Raw genomic sequence first — 16773 nt, forward strand, 5'->3', positions numbered from 1 at the left:
TCTGTTGCATGCCTATGTCGTCATCTACCATGGAAGCCTGTTGCTAGGCAGACTCAAACTTTTAAAATTAAGTAACCATGGCTGAAGGATGCTGCTTGTCTGGGGGCCAAGCACTGTAAATGTGCGGAGAGCTTACAAAACACTTAAAATAATAGGGTTGTCCCACCCCTCCAAAAAAAGGCACCCGTGCCAACAAGATCTATTTTTGTCCCTGCTCAACGGTACAGTTTTCAATGACGCCCCTTTAACGCAAACACCACCAGTATTTTGTTTGGAAGGTAAAATGCTGCCTCTCTACTGTTCCAATCCATGTTTAAAACCCAGGTTGAAAGCATCTAGACGAGCCCCATGCTCTTTAGATGCTTTTGACTACAACTCCCATCAGCCCCAAAAGTATCTGTGTGTGTGTGTGTGTGTACCAGGCTGAGAAAGACAGGTTTGAGGGAGGGGGCAGAGCTGATCAAAGGACAGTAGTAGGGGATGAAGCTGACTGGGAAAATGCAAGAGACCCTTTTATTCCGATGTGTTCATAGCCAGAGAGGCAAAATGGAAGATGCCACATTGCAGGAAAGCAATTCAAAGAGAAATTATGGGGTAGCAGGGACCACTTGGGACAAGATCCCTCCCAGCAAGGCGATCAATGGGTCTGGGGTTTCACGGCCCCTGTCCAACCTTGCCAACTGCAGAGCACCACAGATGCCAGTCTGAAAATAAATTCTTAGAAAAGGTAGCATATGCTCATTGCATACATACATATGTATATGTGAATGTATATATATACACACACACAGAGAGAGATGCAAATTTAGGCCAACTTTCAAAGAGGGTGGGGACATCCCAAATTCTGTCTCTTGCTGTAATGGGTTACTACAAAGTGCAAACAGGAATTGTGGATCCCCGACTTTAATTTGTTTTGAAAAAACTAAGAAAACTCCTGCTGCCCTTTAAACAAAGATTTCTTTAAAGCTTAAAAAAATTAAATGGAGGAAGGGCAGCAGATTCAGGGGACCCAGGCCACCCCATCACACATCCTGCAAACTGCCTTCCCAGAGACCATCAATTTAGTCCTTTTATAGCTAGCAAAATAACTCTTCTAGGACAGAGGTTGTGGGCAGACCACAGGCTTGCAGACTGCTTTGTTCTTTGCTAGAATCTTGCGGGCTAGCAACCGGAGCCAGGTAGAAAAATATAATAAACTGCTGCCATATTTTGAAGAGCAAAAAAAGAGGATACATTTGCCAACTTCTACTTTTAACTATGGATTGCTATGACAACTCTAATTTTACACGCCCATGAAAAAGAGGACGTGTCCCGGAAAAAGAGGGCACAGGGCAACCCTAAATAGCCTAAAATGTAAGTAATAAAGGTGCCTCTGAGCATGTGCCCAGCGCAGGAATTTGTGATCCAAGCTCACAAGTCCTTTCATCAAGTGATGTGCAGTGGAAAAGTTCCCCAAACACAACATTTATGTGTTTGTTTATTTAGCCAGATTTATATACCGCTTGGTCATCGAAACGTCTAAGTGGTTTACATTAAAATTTCAATTTCTAAGCTCAGTTAGGAACAATTGCAAATATAATATTAGACAAGCATGTCAGTTTCAACACATTTAGCTTTGTTTACTAAACACAAGCAAACCAAACCTGCTAAATTCAATCCCTGCCTAAGGCTGGGCATCAAAACATTTCCGCTGCAAAGTTATCTATGGATTCTACTACCGGTATTCTATCCAAAGCAAAATAAATAAACATAAAATAAAATACTCTCCTTTGCACAGGAAAACTTTCCAATTCCAAATTCTCCACAGCATAATGGAAATAATAATAATAATAATCCAATGCAAGTTACTGTCATTCACATAAAAAGCATTTCTGGAAATGTTTTTCCACTTCAAAACCTTCCAAGAAAGTCTCACCTTCTTCACCAAATCCACTATTTTTCAGTAGCCTAATTTGGGGGGGGGGGGCAGGTGGCGCTGTGGTCTAAACCACAGAGCCTAGGGCTTGCTGATCAGAAGGTCGGTGGTTCAAATCCCTGCGACAGGGTGCGCTCCTGTTGTTCGGTCCCAGCTCCTGCCCACCTAGCAGTTTGAAAGCACGTCAAAGTGCAAGTAGATAAATAGCTACTGCTCCGGTGGGAAGGTAAACAGCATTTCCATGCACTGCTCTGGTTCCCCAGAAGCGGCTTCGTCATGCTGGCCACATGACCCGGAAAAACTGTCTACAGACAAACGTCGGCTCCCTCGGCCAATAAAGCGAGATGAGCGCCACAACCCCAGAGCCGTCCGCGACTGGACCTAACGGTCACCCCCTTTACCTTTACCTAATTTAGGAGGCAGAAAGCATGTGCCCTGGCAGACCGACAGCACATTGCCCAGGGCGAAAGAAAGCGGAGTGAGATGGGGCTGGGGTGGAATCTACAGCATCCTCTGACTATGCAAGCAAGACCTAGCCTTCATCTGGTTAAGTCCTGCCTTGAGAACACTTACGGCCAAGGGGCCTCACAGCCAGGTCAGCAGATATATACGCACATAAAGAAAGACGCAATGTAAACCCATTTTAGCTCAGGCACTATGACCAGGCCTGGCACCAAAGCCTTACTACCCTTGGGCAGCTACTATGCCCCTCCTGCTCTCATAGGGCTGATTGCTCTCTCCCACTTTGTGCTGCAGGGATTTTTATGGGGGCAGGGGAATACAGCACTGAGTTTGGGAGTTTCCCACTACAAAAATGAAAAGTAAAGTGTCTGTAAGTCAATTTTATTACTGATCATTTAGTTAAATCATTTCTATCCATCTCTTCAGCCGCCAAAACTCCCCGAGCGACTTCACAAATGCAAAAGCCCCCAGGTTCAATCCCTGGTATTGGCAACCCCAGATCTACTATATTAATCCAAAATTTTTACTGCCGTGTACTGGGAGACTAAACGCAGACCTCTTTGAGATCTTGACCTCCCAACTCTAAGGCTTAACACTGAGGGACAAACTGGCAATCTATCTCTGAAAGAGTTGCTCAGGCAGGGAAGCCACTACTTTTCAATCAACCTTGCATGCTTTTATTTTATATGCAATGTCGATAAAACGTAGTTACAGGCCTCCGAAGACACACGGCAACTTGTGGAACGATACCTTTGTTTAAAAATGGAAATGACCTGAAAGTTAAATGTAATTCAACAGACATTTGGTGCTTCTGTGCAAGGTGGGTAGTATTGTTGAATATCAATCAGTGAGAACAGCTGGGAAAATAACCCACAATTTAAAAAAAACAGAATCCCGGTGGATTCCCAATCTCGGTTCCCCTTCAGGTGTCCTCCTGCATTCCAGATCCCATCAGCCCCCGTCAGTGTGTCCACCAGTGAGGAACGATGGGACCGGCAGACCCAAAAGATCTGCAGGGTAGGGGAAATGCTAGACAAGTGAGCTCCTGGTCTCAGCCGGCAATGCAACAACATATCTACCAGGACTATTTTCGGCCCACAAGGGCCATCTTCCAGGCCAGGGGCCACATGCTAGGGTGGGCAGAGGGCAGGCACCATATGCAATGCTTACCCTCATACAGTCGGCTACATTTTAGCCATGCAAAAAGCTGCAAGCTTCTTTGTGCCCCGTCTCTCCATCCAAGCAAGCACGGAGGCCGTTAGCAGGCAAAAGCACTTCGGAAGGGCATGAAGCAGGGCAGAGGGAGAGTCCTGGGGGCCAGATCCAGAGGCGTGGAGGGCCACATTTGGCCCATGGGCTGTATCGAGAGGAAGGACTGCTTTTGGGGGCCCCGTTATACCAGGGAAAGGGTTCCGTTTCAAGGTTCATGCAGTCAGGGCAGGGCAGGGCCCCGCCGCAGCCCTGCAAAAAGGGAAGACATTAGCAGCGCCGTGGTTCGTACTCACAGGCTGGCCTCGGAAGCCCGGTGGCCGCAGCTGCCCGAGGAGACGTGTAGATGGTGCTCCAGGCTGGCGGGCGGCAGACGGTCCCCCGCTGGTGCAGGCAGGTACGAGCACCAGTGCCCAAGGCTGGCCTGGGGGTTTCACAGGCCTTCGCCAGCTCCTACCCAACTGTTGTTAAAACAAGCTAGGGCCCCATGTGGGACTGCTCTGCTTTTGAGGCCCCCTCTGTCTCGCCTTGCTGAAATAAAGAGAAATAAATAAGATGTTTGTTTTCCCCCCATGCAGAAATGGCAGGTTCGCCGATGGGGAGGGATACGCTGGCAAACACTGCCCAACCCCTGGAGAGAGAGAGAGAACCAAGCTGAGCTCTTGAGCTGCGGATGGTCCTGTAAGCCCCCCATAGCTCAACAGAACCTCCAAGTCCAGAGGCAGTCTACCTCTCAACTCGTGGAGGGAAATGCCAGTCAGGACCAACCTCTGGGTCACTCGATACGGGCTATTTGCACCACTTCTCTCTGGTTTTACAACTGAGGTGTTTTGACTGCAGGAAAAGACCGATTCAAAATAGTGCTTGTGCGTATAGAACTGATGAGGAAAAAATGACCGGGGAGGAGCCAGAGTGTTGGGTAGTGCCAATTAGAGAGGCAATGTGGCGTAGTGGTTAGAGATCTGAGTGACGGACTAAGACCTGGACTAAGACTTGGGACAGAGCAGATTTCAAATTCCCCCACTCAGCCATGAAGCTCAATTTGGGGTCCTGTCACTGTCTCTCAGCCCACGTTACCTCACAGGATAAAGATAAAGAAATTTCTTTGTGGGGGAGGGAGAACTGTGTATGCCACTTCAAGCCGCTTAGAGAAAGGGTGAGATATAAACGCAATATATAAATAAAACTTGGAGCTGGCACCTGGAATGGCAGGGCATCAGAAAAAAATTATTGCTCAAAAATTTAAAAGACTAAGCACAAGATTTGAGAGCAACTGGAGAGGAAATGTGGTGTGGAGGATTAAATAACAAATTAAGCTGTCCTGTCACCTCTCTTGTAAAAGGGAGCCAGTCTCTAGAGATTAAGCCTTGGCCTGGAACTACAAATGCTGCCAAACTTAGCTGTGGATGGCAGCCCTGGGCTGTATCCAACCAAATCCTACTTAGAATACACCCACTGAAATCAATGAACCTAAGGCAGGAATGTCCATTCATTTCAGCATGTCTACTCTGAGTAGGACTATCACTGGTTTTCCCATGTTCCAGCGTGCTATATCGTGTGCATTCATCAGGCTGCCAATGGGGTCTCAGAGGCCCCCCCCCCCCATACAATGTCAGAATAGGGTAACCAAAAGCATCAAAGGGAGATGGAGCAACTCCCCCATGAAGAAATGCTACAGCACTTGGGACTTTTTAGGTTACAGAAAAGTCGAGTGAGAGAGAGGCAGCACGATACACATTTATAAAATTAAACACAGCATGGAGAGAGTGGATAGAGATTGGCCTGAGCCAGCAGGCTCTTCATAAATTTGGATAATGCCAAAGCCAGAACAACAGAGAATGTGCATCCTCAAAACATGTCCGCGATTTTTCTGCAACAAACAGGTGTTGCAGTTGCACACAAGTCTAGCCAACAGGTGCCCCAACAGGAAACCTGCAAGCAGGAGCCAAGCACAAGAGCGCTCTCCCCTCCTGTATTCCGTAAACCTACTGGATCAGGCCAATGGCCCATCTAGTCCAGCATCAGGTGAGTGAAACAGCACTCTGTCCATCTGTGATTTCTAGAAACTGGTATTCAGAGGCACACTGATATTCAGAGGGACGCTGCCTCCGACTGTGAATCCACAGCTTAGCCTTTATGACTAGTAGGGTTGTTACTAATGAAAACGAACCCTGAACATTCAAGGAGGGGGAAAAACACACACAGGGCTACAGTCCCGAGCTAGTGAAGCCCAGATTCTGGACTCTGCTTCTGGATCATTTGTACTGCATCAGGCATGCAAATAGCCACTGGCCTGGTAAAAATCGGCTCCATGCAGAGGAAACTTACAAAAACTGTTTTCTACTATCTCCTTTCCTTTCTTCTTAAACTTATACTGAATATACAACTCAAAGAGAGAATGAGCATAACACAAACAACAAGAAAATCTACCATTCGAGATCCGAAGTTGCATGAATCAATTTTCACCAATTTGATGAACAGTTTGTCAAGGTTATAGAAACTACTGAATCTTAAACCCTGTAAAACAAATTCTAAGGGTAGAAAGGTATCTCCTCTCTTCCAACAGAAGCAAAGCTTTACTTTACCAGCGCCATATCCACAAGGAGCTCCCTAGAACCTAATGTAACATCTGGAATGTTCAACCAGCCAGCAGGTCTTTTCCTTCTAGCTACAAATCACTGAGATATATAGGTCTGGGCAGGTGGCAGAGTAGTTTTAAAGGTCTCAAACTACACAGCTGCCTCCAGTTCCAGATGTTGGCACAGATCCAACCTGCCTGTAATAATGTCTCCATCCATCAGCATCTTCCTATTCCTTGAGATGTGCTGGTGTCCCTGCTTTGCATGATTTAAAACCAGGTGGGGTTCAAGCAGAGCTCACTTGGTGGTAGCACCACAGCTGCGGAACCGGCTTCCCAGGGAGGCCACACACAGCTTCCACTCCATCTGAGGCTGCACCTTTGTAACCCCCTCCCAGTAGGGAGGCAACTCTCCAGGTTTTATGGAAGCTCCTTCGTTGGCTTTCCCCTGAATGATATTCTGTCCCACAGACTGGATGAAAGCTGGAATATGGTGGTGCTATTTGTGTCTGTTCTTGTTTTCCTTCTGTTTTATTCTTAGGTTTCCTTCCTGGTTTCAGTCACACTAATTTTTCTTTTTACTTGTCTTTATTGTCATGAGATGCTTTAGGTGGTCTTCCCCCAGAAAAGGAACGTATATTTTAAAATAAATAAATGCAAATAAATAAAGCAAGCACCCACATTCGAAGCTGCACTGGGCTTTAAATTTTAGTGCACACACCTTGAGTTTGGTGGCATATTGGCAGCCAGGTGGAACTCCTTTAGAACTGGTGTGACACGTCCTTGGCAAGCCGGCCTGCTTAACAACCTATCTGCTGGTTTTTGCCCCGGCTGCAGCTTCCGAGCCAAGCAGACGGCATTGCAAAAGTCCAACCTTGCAGTTCCCAGTGAATGGATCAAGTAGTTAAACAATGGCATTTGCTGCCTGAGCTGTGTCACTGATTTAGGCAGCTTCAAAGGAGTGGAGGTAGGTTTTGGAGAAATTAAGGGAGGGGAAAAAAAGCTGTCGATGGCTACTGACCAGGGTGACTGTAAGCTTCCATCAGGAGCAGTCTATCTGATCCGCCAGAATTAGGCAGCATTACTCTGAAAGGCCCACAAACCCGCCTCAGTTTACCCTGCTGCTACTCCTGAGGAACAGATAGGCGAGCCTGGCGTAAAAATAGCTGCTGAGGCACTAGGTGGCAAAATGTATGTTTGAAGGGAATGCCAAAAGGGTTGTTTCCTAGAGACTTCCTGTGCTCTCCCCTGAACCGTCCCAGTGACTTGGGCTTGATAGGGAAGCCCACCAGCCGGTTGCCAAGCAACCACTCCAGCTCCCATCACCTCCAGCCATTGGTCCTGCTTTGGGGGCTGATGGCAGCTGGAGGCCTACCACATCTGGGAGAGCCCTCACAGGCTCCCCACCTCTGTGTAGGCCGCTGAGGTGGCCGCCTCAGGCAAATCAGCTAGGATGTCAAGCAGTTAGCCCTTTGATTAATTAATTGCTGCCAGAGACAGGATTTCTGGGATTTTTCTGCCAGGTGTCAAAATAAACTCAATCTGCTCTGGGTACAAAGTACAAAGTGATGCCATAACCCAGGGTAGGCCCACTGCAATTGGGGAACTTTGGGTCACATCCACACCAGTCTTTTAAAGCATGAGGATGCCACTTTGAACAATTCCCAGAGTTCCCTGGGAAGGACTGATGGTTAAACCACAACCACAAAATAACTTGCAACCATAAAAATAAGATGGGCCCTAAAAATATTTGGCCTGCGCTTGAACAATGACTTAGGGTCGTTATAGAAGAGATGTGAAAGTCCCTCTCTCTTTTTCTTCCTACTATATGGCACCCCAGGTATCCTCACGTCACCCCGTCCATTTCTTCATCCTTCCAATTAAATGTCACTTTGCCACATGAAGCGCTGAAGAGGCCAGCTTCTTTTCATTCCAAGTCTTGAAACGAGCCCTGAAAAACAGCTTGCCTCTTTAGCACGTGCCAGGGAAATCCCAGTAGGACCCATGCTTTTCAGGAAGGCCTCAGAGCCTACCAGAAACTGCCCAGTGGGCCACTTGTAGCCCCAAACCCAACATTTTAAGAGAAACTACCCATTAGCAGGGAAACAACAGGGTTCCCAAACTTATTCCCCCCCTCCCAATTTTAAAGCACAGGTAGGCAAGATTTAGGGATGTGGGTGGCACTGTGGGTTAAACCACAGAGCCTAGGGCTTGCCGATCAGAAGGTCGGTGGTTCAAATCCCCGTGACGGGGTGAGCTCCCGTTGCTCAGTCCCAGCTCCTGCCAAGCTAGCAGTTCGAAAGCATGTCAAACTGCAAGTAGACAAATAGGTACCGCTCCAAGTGGGAAGGTAAATGGCATTTCCGTGCACTGCTCTGGTTCGCCACATGACCTGGAAGCTGTATGCTGGCTCCCTTGGCCAATAACGCGAGATGAGCGCCGCAACCCCAGAGTCGGTCAAGACTCGACCTAATGGTCAGGGGTCCCTTAGGCAAGATTTACTGAGTGGGAGATGGGTGCTTAACTCAGATGTTGAGAAAGTTGATGCAAGTCTTAAATCTTCTTTTAGTCTTGTTATTTCAACTTTTTGAATATCTTCAATTATTGCCACCGTTTTTTTAGTGATAATTTTATTCTTTCATCTTTTCTGTAAACTGCTTTGAGGTTTTTCTAAAAAAAAATGAGCAGCTGAATATCAAATACAGTGGAACCTCTACTTATGAATAACTCTACTTACGAATATTTCTACTTACGAATGGAGCTCCGTCCGACATCTTGGATGTGGGTTAGATAGGATTTTTTCTACTTACGAATTTTTAGATAGGGTTGCTTTGACTTATGAATTTTTTCTCCCAATGCATTCCTGTGGGATTTGACTTACAATTTTTTTCGACTTACAAATGTGCGTTTGGAACGCATTAAATTCGTAGAGGTTCCACTGTACTAGAGACAAGCAACATTTAACTATTCTTCCCTGGTCTGTCTCCTTGTATGATTTATGCCGGAATAACTTGCATCTAACTAAACGTTTGAGCTGGAAATATGATCCTGGGCTACAGATATTAAATATGACCCTACAATTATTATTATTATTCATTGAATTTATTGTTTGTTTATTATTTATTAATTGAATTGAGTTGATTATTTATTAAATTGAGTTGCCAAAGGCAACTCAAAGCAACTTCCAACCAAATAAACAAACAAAACCCCACAGATACATTAAAACCAAAACAAAGAAACAAACAAATTAAAATAATACATTAAAGATACATTTTAAAACATTCTCCCACACTCAAAAGGCCAGACTTATAGAAGACCGAATGCCTGGCTAAAGAGGAAAGTTTTTGCCTGATGCCTAAAGATATGTAACAAGAGCCTCCCCAGGGAGAGTATTCCTCGAATGAGGAGCCACCACTGAAAAGGCCCCTTCTCCTGTTGCCACTCCCCAGATCTCCCATGGAAGGGGAACATGAAAGAGGGGGCCCAGATGACATTTGCAGGACCTGGTTTGGTTCATATGGAAAGAGGTTGTTCTTAAGCTTCTTAACTGCTCCCAATCCTGCTCCTTAATTCTACAACTGCGAATTAGCTGCTTTTGAATCTGTACACCCAACTCCAATCAGCCCCAGCCAGCAATGGCCAGTGACCCACAGAAGAGGCAGCCTACAGCAAGCCAACATCTAAGCCTCAGCCCCAACCGCAATACAGTACAGAGAGGATAATACCAGCCAGCCTTACAGGGCAATTCATGTACCTAAAACTCCAGTATGCTGCAAACCCGCTAAGCATCATCATCACAATATTATCTCTATATACTAGGAGTGGGGCTCAAGCTTCAAACTTCTCGAAAAGCAACGAAGTGGTTCGTTTTGAAACCAGCCCATAGCTATGCTCCCAAGGAGAGTGTATCAATGCAGATGGCTGTGTGGATCTGCGAGAGTCATAGAATATTAGATGGACGACAGCCTGTTGGAATTTGGCTGCAGCAAGGCGAGTGAACAGACGCGGAGCTGGGATCACAACCTTGATCAACCAGGCAGCACAACTGCAATGCTACACAAGAGTTACCTGAGAATTTTCCATGAACTCAGAGGAGCTCACTTCTGGCCATGTTGCTCTAACTTGTAGGAAGACACATTTGAGCTTCAGCACAAGCCCGTTGGAAGTTGGAACTGCATCGCTGGAAGGAACCACAAGGGTCATCTAGGCCAACCCCCTACTGAAGAATTCCTGACTGAAGCTCACCCAACCTTGGCTTAAGTACTTCAAATGAAGGTGAGTCCACCACTTTCCGAGGGAGCCTGTTCTGCTGTTGAACAGCTCTAACCACCATAAAGTTCTTCCTCATGTTTAGTCAGAATCTCCTTTCTCATCATTTGAATCCCCTGGTTTGGTTCCTACCCTCTGGAGTGGCAGAAAACAATACTGCTCCATCTTTGATGTGACAGCCCTTCAGAGATTTGAAGATGACCATCATATCAATTCTCAGTCTTCTCTTCTCCAGGCTAAACATGCGTCCTTTAACTTCTAAACAGAAATGCAAACCATCTCCCAAGGTCTTGCCATTTAAACTACTACCATGAATTAGGAACACGGGAACTGGCATATACGGAGCCAGACAACTGGTTCACTTGGCTCAGTGTCTACACTGTCCAGTGGCTCTCCAGGATTTGAGGCAGGCAACAATCACAGCCCTACCTAGAGACGCCATTTGGGGATTGAACCCAGGGGCTTCTGCATAAAAAGCAGGTGCTCTACCTTTTGAGTATCTCCTCCATTATTTTCCTTATTCTTCCACCCCCTCTACACCAGCCTCCTCCAATTTGCTGCCCACCATATATTGTTGAACTCTTGCCACCATGGCCAGATGGTCAGGGATGATGGGCACTGTGGCCCCAGATTTTTCAAAAGCTGGCACAGACTGGTCTATACTAATCGGTAGTAAAACTTGAAAGCCTCATTATCATCTCATCCATTTGCCAGAACCAGGAGGGCAGCAGACACCAGCGCTCTGAGGGGAGAAAAAGCCCAGAGCTAAGTTCTTCCCGCTATTCCTGCTCCACTAAATATATGATCAAAGGGAGATCATTTGCTGATCCACCTTGTATGAGCAGCAAGGGAACCATGCAACTGTCACATGCAAATTTAGAAACTCAAGATATATTCTCTAATCGCCAAAAGGCACCGTAAACCTAGGTTACAGTCATCACAACAGAATGTCCAGGCATCATTTTTCTCCATTGATGTTTGCGGTTGTTATAATTATTATTATTAATTTCATTTCTATATCGCTTTATATTTTAAAGAACAACTCTCAAAAGCAGGTCGCAACACCTCCAGATCAAACAATGCCGAGTAAAACAAATCCAGGCTTCAAGGAAAACATTTCAGATCCTTCTCTAAGTGACCTTTTGCTTTCCTCAGTCGCCAACCTGCCCCCCCTGAGATCTCCACATGGTCGCAACTGGACCTGCGCCAGACGCAAAACGCACCTGGCTAATTTTGAATACTGGTTGCACACACACACACCCCGAGATTCCCAACGAGGTTCTGGGCAGCCAAGATGTGGGTGATGGGGCCCTGAACCATGACCACCACCCCTCCTCCAGAGGGTGAAATGGCTGCTAGGCACAAAGCTATGTTGCACCTTCAGGGCTGGAGGCAGTAATGCTTTCTGACTCCCAGTTGCTGGAAGCCACAGGAGGGGAGAGTGCGCTTGTGCATGGGACCTGCTTGTGGGTTTCTGCACCTGTTTGAAGTGGATGTTGGACTAGGTGGGCCACTGGCCTGATCCACTAGAGCTCTCCTCATGTTCTTATGTTTAAATGGAAGGAACAAACGTCTCCGGCTGACCCACATGCGCTCGGTCAACAACAACCGTCCTGTACAAGCATGATGCCGGAGCTGTTTCCTCAACTAGGAGCACTTTCCAAGAAGCCATTTATCTATCCGCCTGTCTCCCATGAGTTCGGTTTAATGGCTGTATTCGGCGCGGCAGTGCGCTGCCGTTTACTCCATTTGCCCTCATTGACTGGCGGCTTTAGTTCACACCATCAACTATCATATAAGCATCTCCACCAGGAAGGAGAACGCACGAGGAGCATTTCCCTCAAAATAAGTCGCTTTGCCAAGGCCTCTCTGCTGGAGGAGCGGAACCAAGTGCCCTTTCCCACAGAATCTTCCAGCAAGAGGCAAGACAAAAGGCTCCATCGAAGCCTTGGTTGCTGGTCACTCTGTGGAGGGGAGTGGGTGTGTTTGACCCCCGTGGACGATTTTTGTGAGGGAAAAGAGGATGGGCCGGGGGGGGGGGATGTTCTCCAGGAGGAAGCCAATCTGGGTGAAGTTGGGAACAAGAGAAATAACAGCAACACAGCATGCAAACCAAACATTTCTTGGTTTTTCTACCAGTGTTATACTGGTAAAGGGAGGAAAAATTAACCGGTGCACTGAATATCAGATCCTTCATTCATTCCCCTACAAATATATCCACGACCAGGAGTGGGCCCAATTTGTTCACGAACACATTGTTTGATACATAAGAACCCTCATTCTTCCCACACCCCCAAACCAGTTTTTCTAAGAATCACGAACCCAGGAGTCTACTTCTGTGCTTCTGCATGAGTCACTGTTTGAGATGCGACTCCTCACTGGAAGCCTGAGGTGGTTACCAATGCAGAGATGCAACAGCCAGCCTCCTTTAGAGTGTTGGTGATTTTGGTTAGCAGTCTACACTGGGAATGATCCCATCATACCAAATTATGAGACTTTTTAGAGTTGCCCGTCCCCAGGAAGCAAGGCCTGAGTTGTAAATAATGCAGAGACACAACGAGCAACCTCCTCCCTGGAGATTCTCATTCTTAGCAGCACATTACTGGTTCTCCCGCAGTAGATGCTTTGGGAATTACTGGGGTATTCTTTCGGCTTCTCCCCATAATCACATACTGGTAACTTAAGGATCAGGTCTGTATTTGTTCACGAATGCGTGGTCTGAAACCACAGCTCCTAAACATGAAGGAGGGCCCAGTTCTCAGAGATTGAGCCCCATCCCCCAAAATACAACAGCAACATGAATGATCAGCCAAATAAACACAGAACAGGAAATACCAAGCCAATTCCTCTTGGTGTAAGGAGTCCTGTATTATCGAGAAGAGCTCTGTGTGACCCGAAAGCTTGCAAACTCATACACCAACGTTAGCTGGCCTTGCTTGAGGAGGAGCCAAAACCACATCATCTCTATCACCGAGTCTTACCTGACCTGCTAAGTTCCTATTCTCTGCCACCGACAAAAGCAACCAATGTCTTAAGATGCCAAATAGATCAACTATATGCACACGCCAGGGCTCTCTGAACCCCTCTCTCAGCAATGTCCAGCCCCAGGATGGCCCAAAAACTTGTGTGCTGCCTCTTGAGAACGCCTCCACCTCTTCTAAGGCCTCCCTGCCGGCCTGCTTCAAGAACAGGCACCCAATCCAACCTAACCCGACCCGGCATTTGGGGTGGGTGGGTCAAATTGTGGCATTTGGGGCAGAAAGTCTCCAAAAGGCATACTGTCTTGCAAAACTGAACAAAAGGACGTGGAGTTATGCCTGACAGATCCATACACAGTGCACCATTCCACTGGAGGAGCAATAAATAAAATTTAAAAACCCAGCACATTTATTTCCCAACCACTGTCGCCACCTCCCCACTACCGTCCAAAAATAAATCCATGCTTATCTTAGGATACATTGCTTCTTTTTTCTAAGTCCAATGGCAAATTAGCACACACAAGATTCGGCCACCAAACATCTTAAAATTTAAGTCTAGACCAAACACCACATATACGGGGAGACAAATGCACATGGAGACATTAAATATACGTGCACATATATAAAACCTTATGTTTCTCTGAAACTGTACAGACCTTTCTCTACAGAACTGCAAAAGTGGGGTAGGGGGGTGGGGAGAGAGAGAGACAGGATCTCCAATATTTTTTTAAAAAGCTGCAGGTTCCACACCAGGAGAAAATACCACATTCCAATTCAAACAGCTTATTTCCAAACTATTCCTCGGCAAACGTGGCATTTGCAAAAGCTGTTTTAAGAAAGCGAGCACAATACCCCATTAAAAGAAAAGGCATGAAGAAAAGAAACAACCCCCCCCCCACTCCTTAAATATTCCGAAAGGGGGAAAAAGGAAAGAAAACTGTACAACTCAAGAGTCACTTGGGAGAGAGGGGGTGTCCTTTTTTATGCAATATTTTCATAGCCAACTTTCGCGTAAGTTAACTTCAGATCTAAAAAATATAAAATAAACAAACAGCCATTTCTTTTTTTCTCTCCCCTTAAATAAAAGTGCAATCGACACTCAATTCACAGTGCAAGAAGCAAAAACAACAGTGCAACATCCCAGACTCACAAACACAAAAGCAAAGCAAAATTACAACAACGCCAACTCCCCTCCCCAAAAAGCATAAAACCGCAGAACAAAGCAAAACACCCCTTTTCAGGTGCCCCCGGTTCCCCCCTGGGCTGCCTCTCCAACACTCTCAAGACAGTTTTTTTATTATTATTAAAATTTGCAGACAAAAGGGGAAACAAAAATGGCAGCCTCGCTTATTTTTAAAACAGAAACGGGGACGCCATATTCTGCAGATCTGCAAAAAAGGGAGAAATCGGAAGCTTCGCCTGGACTCCGAGAGGGGAAGAAAAAGAGAGGAGGAAAAAAAAAATTTCAGGCAGCCGCAAAACTAGAAAGTCGGAGGGGGGGAAAAAGGGAGGAAAAAAAAAAGCTCCTTTTTGCCCTCGCCTTTATTTTCATTAAATCATTGTTGGCCGGAGGTCTTTTTGCACCAAAAGGGGTGTTTTGTTTTATTTATTTTTTTAACGTATTATTCTTAATAATCTTTCCCTCTTTTGAATAGCCCGGCTTTTATTTATTTTAAAAAAAAAGACACTTCCTATACCAATACACATGCTCCGCTTGCAAATTGCAACCCAAGCCAGAGATCCGTCTGCAAAGGAAGAAAATGGGCACCCCCGTTTCGCTTCCTCTTCCTCGCCTCCTCCTCCTCCTCCATCTCCACCCGCCCAACCTTTAGTTACGTCGGGGGGGTCGGCGGAATAAGGAGGAGGAGACCGGGGAAAGTGGGGGCACACACCGGGAAGACAGCCCCCCCCCGTACGATCCCCGGTGCAGACATGCTGCAAATGCGCGCATCGAATTTGAAAACGCACCACCTCCCCCCCCCCCAAAAAAAACCCCACCACTTCTTTTCCCCCTTTGCAATCTTAGCCTGGAACTGACATGCATTTTGCAGAAAGCCAAGGAAGGAGAAAAAAAGCATGCAGCGTTGCTACTGAGTTGCAACATTTGCAATCTATCCCCTTCTCTCTCCCCCCCCCATCACCTCCACAAGTTTAACCCCACCAGCCTCCAACCTCGCCAGTCCTTGCTTGGAGCTGGCCTGGGAGAGCGCGTCCGCCTCTTTGCCCTTTCCTCCATAATAACAGAATACAGTAATCGGAAGAATACACACCTTCGATTGCAGAGGTTTTGGCAAACGTGGGGCGCTTTTAATGCAAATAGACATGAGGCGAGAGTATAGATATCGAGAGATAAAGACTGGTAATAATAGAGCCACTCAAGTCTTATCAGGAGGGGGGGGGCAAAAAGGAGTGTTTTCTTCAACAACACCCCCCCTTCAAAAAAAAAGAACAACACTCCCTACCAGGGCGATCTTGGGAAGTTCAGTCTCTATAGCTTGGGTTTTTTGTTTTATTTTCCCCTCCCCCACCCTCCCCGCCGAGTGCTTATAAAGCTCAGTTCAAATCTTCCGGGTCGGCCTGGAGTTCACTTCTGGTTTTTGCAGCAACCCAAGCCAGCCAGCCGGAGGGTTGCTTTCTATGAGGTCCGAAAGAGCAGCTTTTCCTCTTGCGACCGATTCTTCCTTCCGCCTCCAAAAATAAAGCAAGTTTTCTTTAAAAAAAAGCATTTAAAAACAAACAAAACAGAAAACCTCCCTTTTCTTTTTGATCATGTTCTTTTCCCCCTGCAATATTTTTTCTTTCTTTCTTCCTTGGTAGTTGTGTGCGAAAAGATTCACTTCATGCAAGAGAGTTTCCAAAAGGGGCAGATCCAAGAGAGGCGAGGGAAATGGGGGAGGGAGTTTTGGAAAAGAAAACATTGGGGTGGGGTGCAGAGGGGGGTTTGGTGGGTGGCGGAGGGGGGCGTCTTGTGGGTTTGGCTGGCTGCAGAATGTGCCCAGACATTGCTTGCTAGGCACAGAACAAGAGATGGGCTGGCTTACGAGCCTGTTTCCTAGTCCACCCACTGATTTTATTTTACAGTATTTAAAAAGCAGATTCCTGATCTCTCTTCCCCTCCCCCGCCCCAAACAAAAATCCCCAGCCCCAAAGTTACCTTAGGCAACTTTGAATTTCCAGTATAAATTCATAGGCACCTCCCTCGCAGGGGAAAAATAAAATAAAGGGTGTGCTGGTTAATTCAGGAAGGCCCGTGGCCCTGGAATCCCTCTTTATCTGGGAGCAAGCACCACTGCAAAATCAGAAGCATGGAACTGCAGAGTTGAAAGGAGGGTCCAGGGGTCATCTAGTCCAACCCCCTGCAA

General features: G+C 46.5%; 1 protein-coding gene across 5 annotated transcripts in view; it reads right to left on the reverse strand.

The window, feature by feature from the left end:
* ZNF362 (zinc finger protein 362) overlaps positions 1–16310 on the reverse strand; it is a 28351-nt gene extending 12041 nt beyond the window's left edge. Inside the window, exons 1-2 of one of the 5 annotated variants that reach the window (XM_035117455.2) lie at positions 15682–16310; positions 3883–4117 (exon numbers count right to left, since the gene is read on the reverse strand). The gene's annotated coding sequence lies outside the window, so the exon portion shown is untranslated. Of the gene's footprint in view, positions 1–3882; positions 15381–15681 lie in introns of those variants that run through there. The other 4 variants (XM_035117456.2, XM_035117457.2, XM_060276119.1 and 1 more) reach the window with 4 other exon arrangements.
* Positions 16311–16773: the final 463 nt, after the last annotated feature.

This window comes from Zootoca vivipara, chromosome 6 (assembly GCF_963506605.1).
Source record: "Zootoca vivipara chromosome 6, rZooViv1.1, whole genome shotgun sequence".
Lineage (NCBI taxonomy): Eukaryota > Metazoa > Chordata > Lepidosauria > Squamata > Lacertidae > Zootoca > Zootoca vivipara.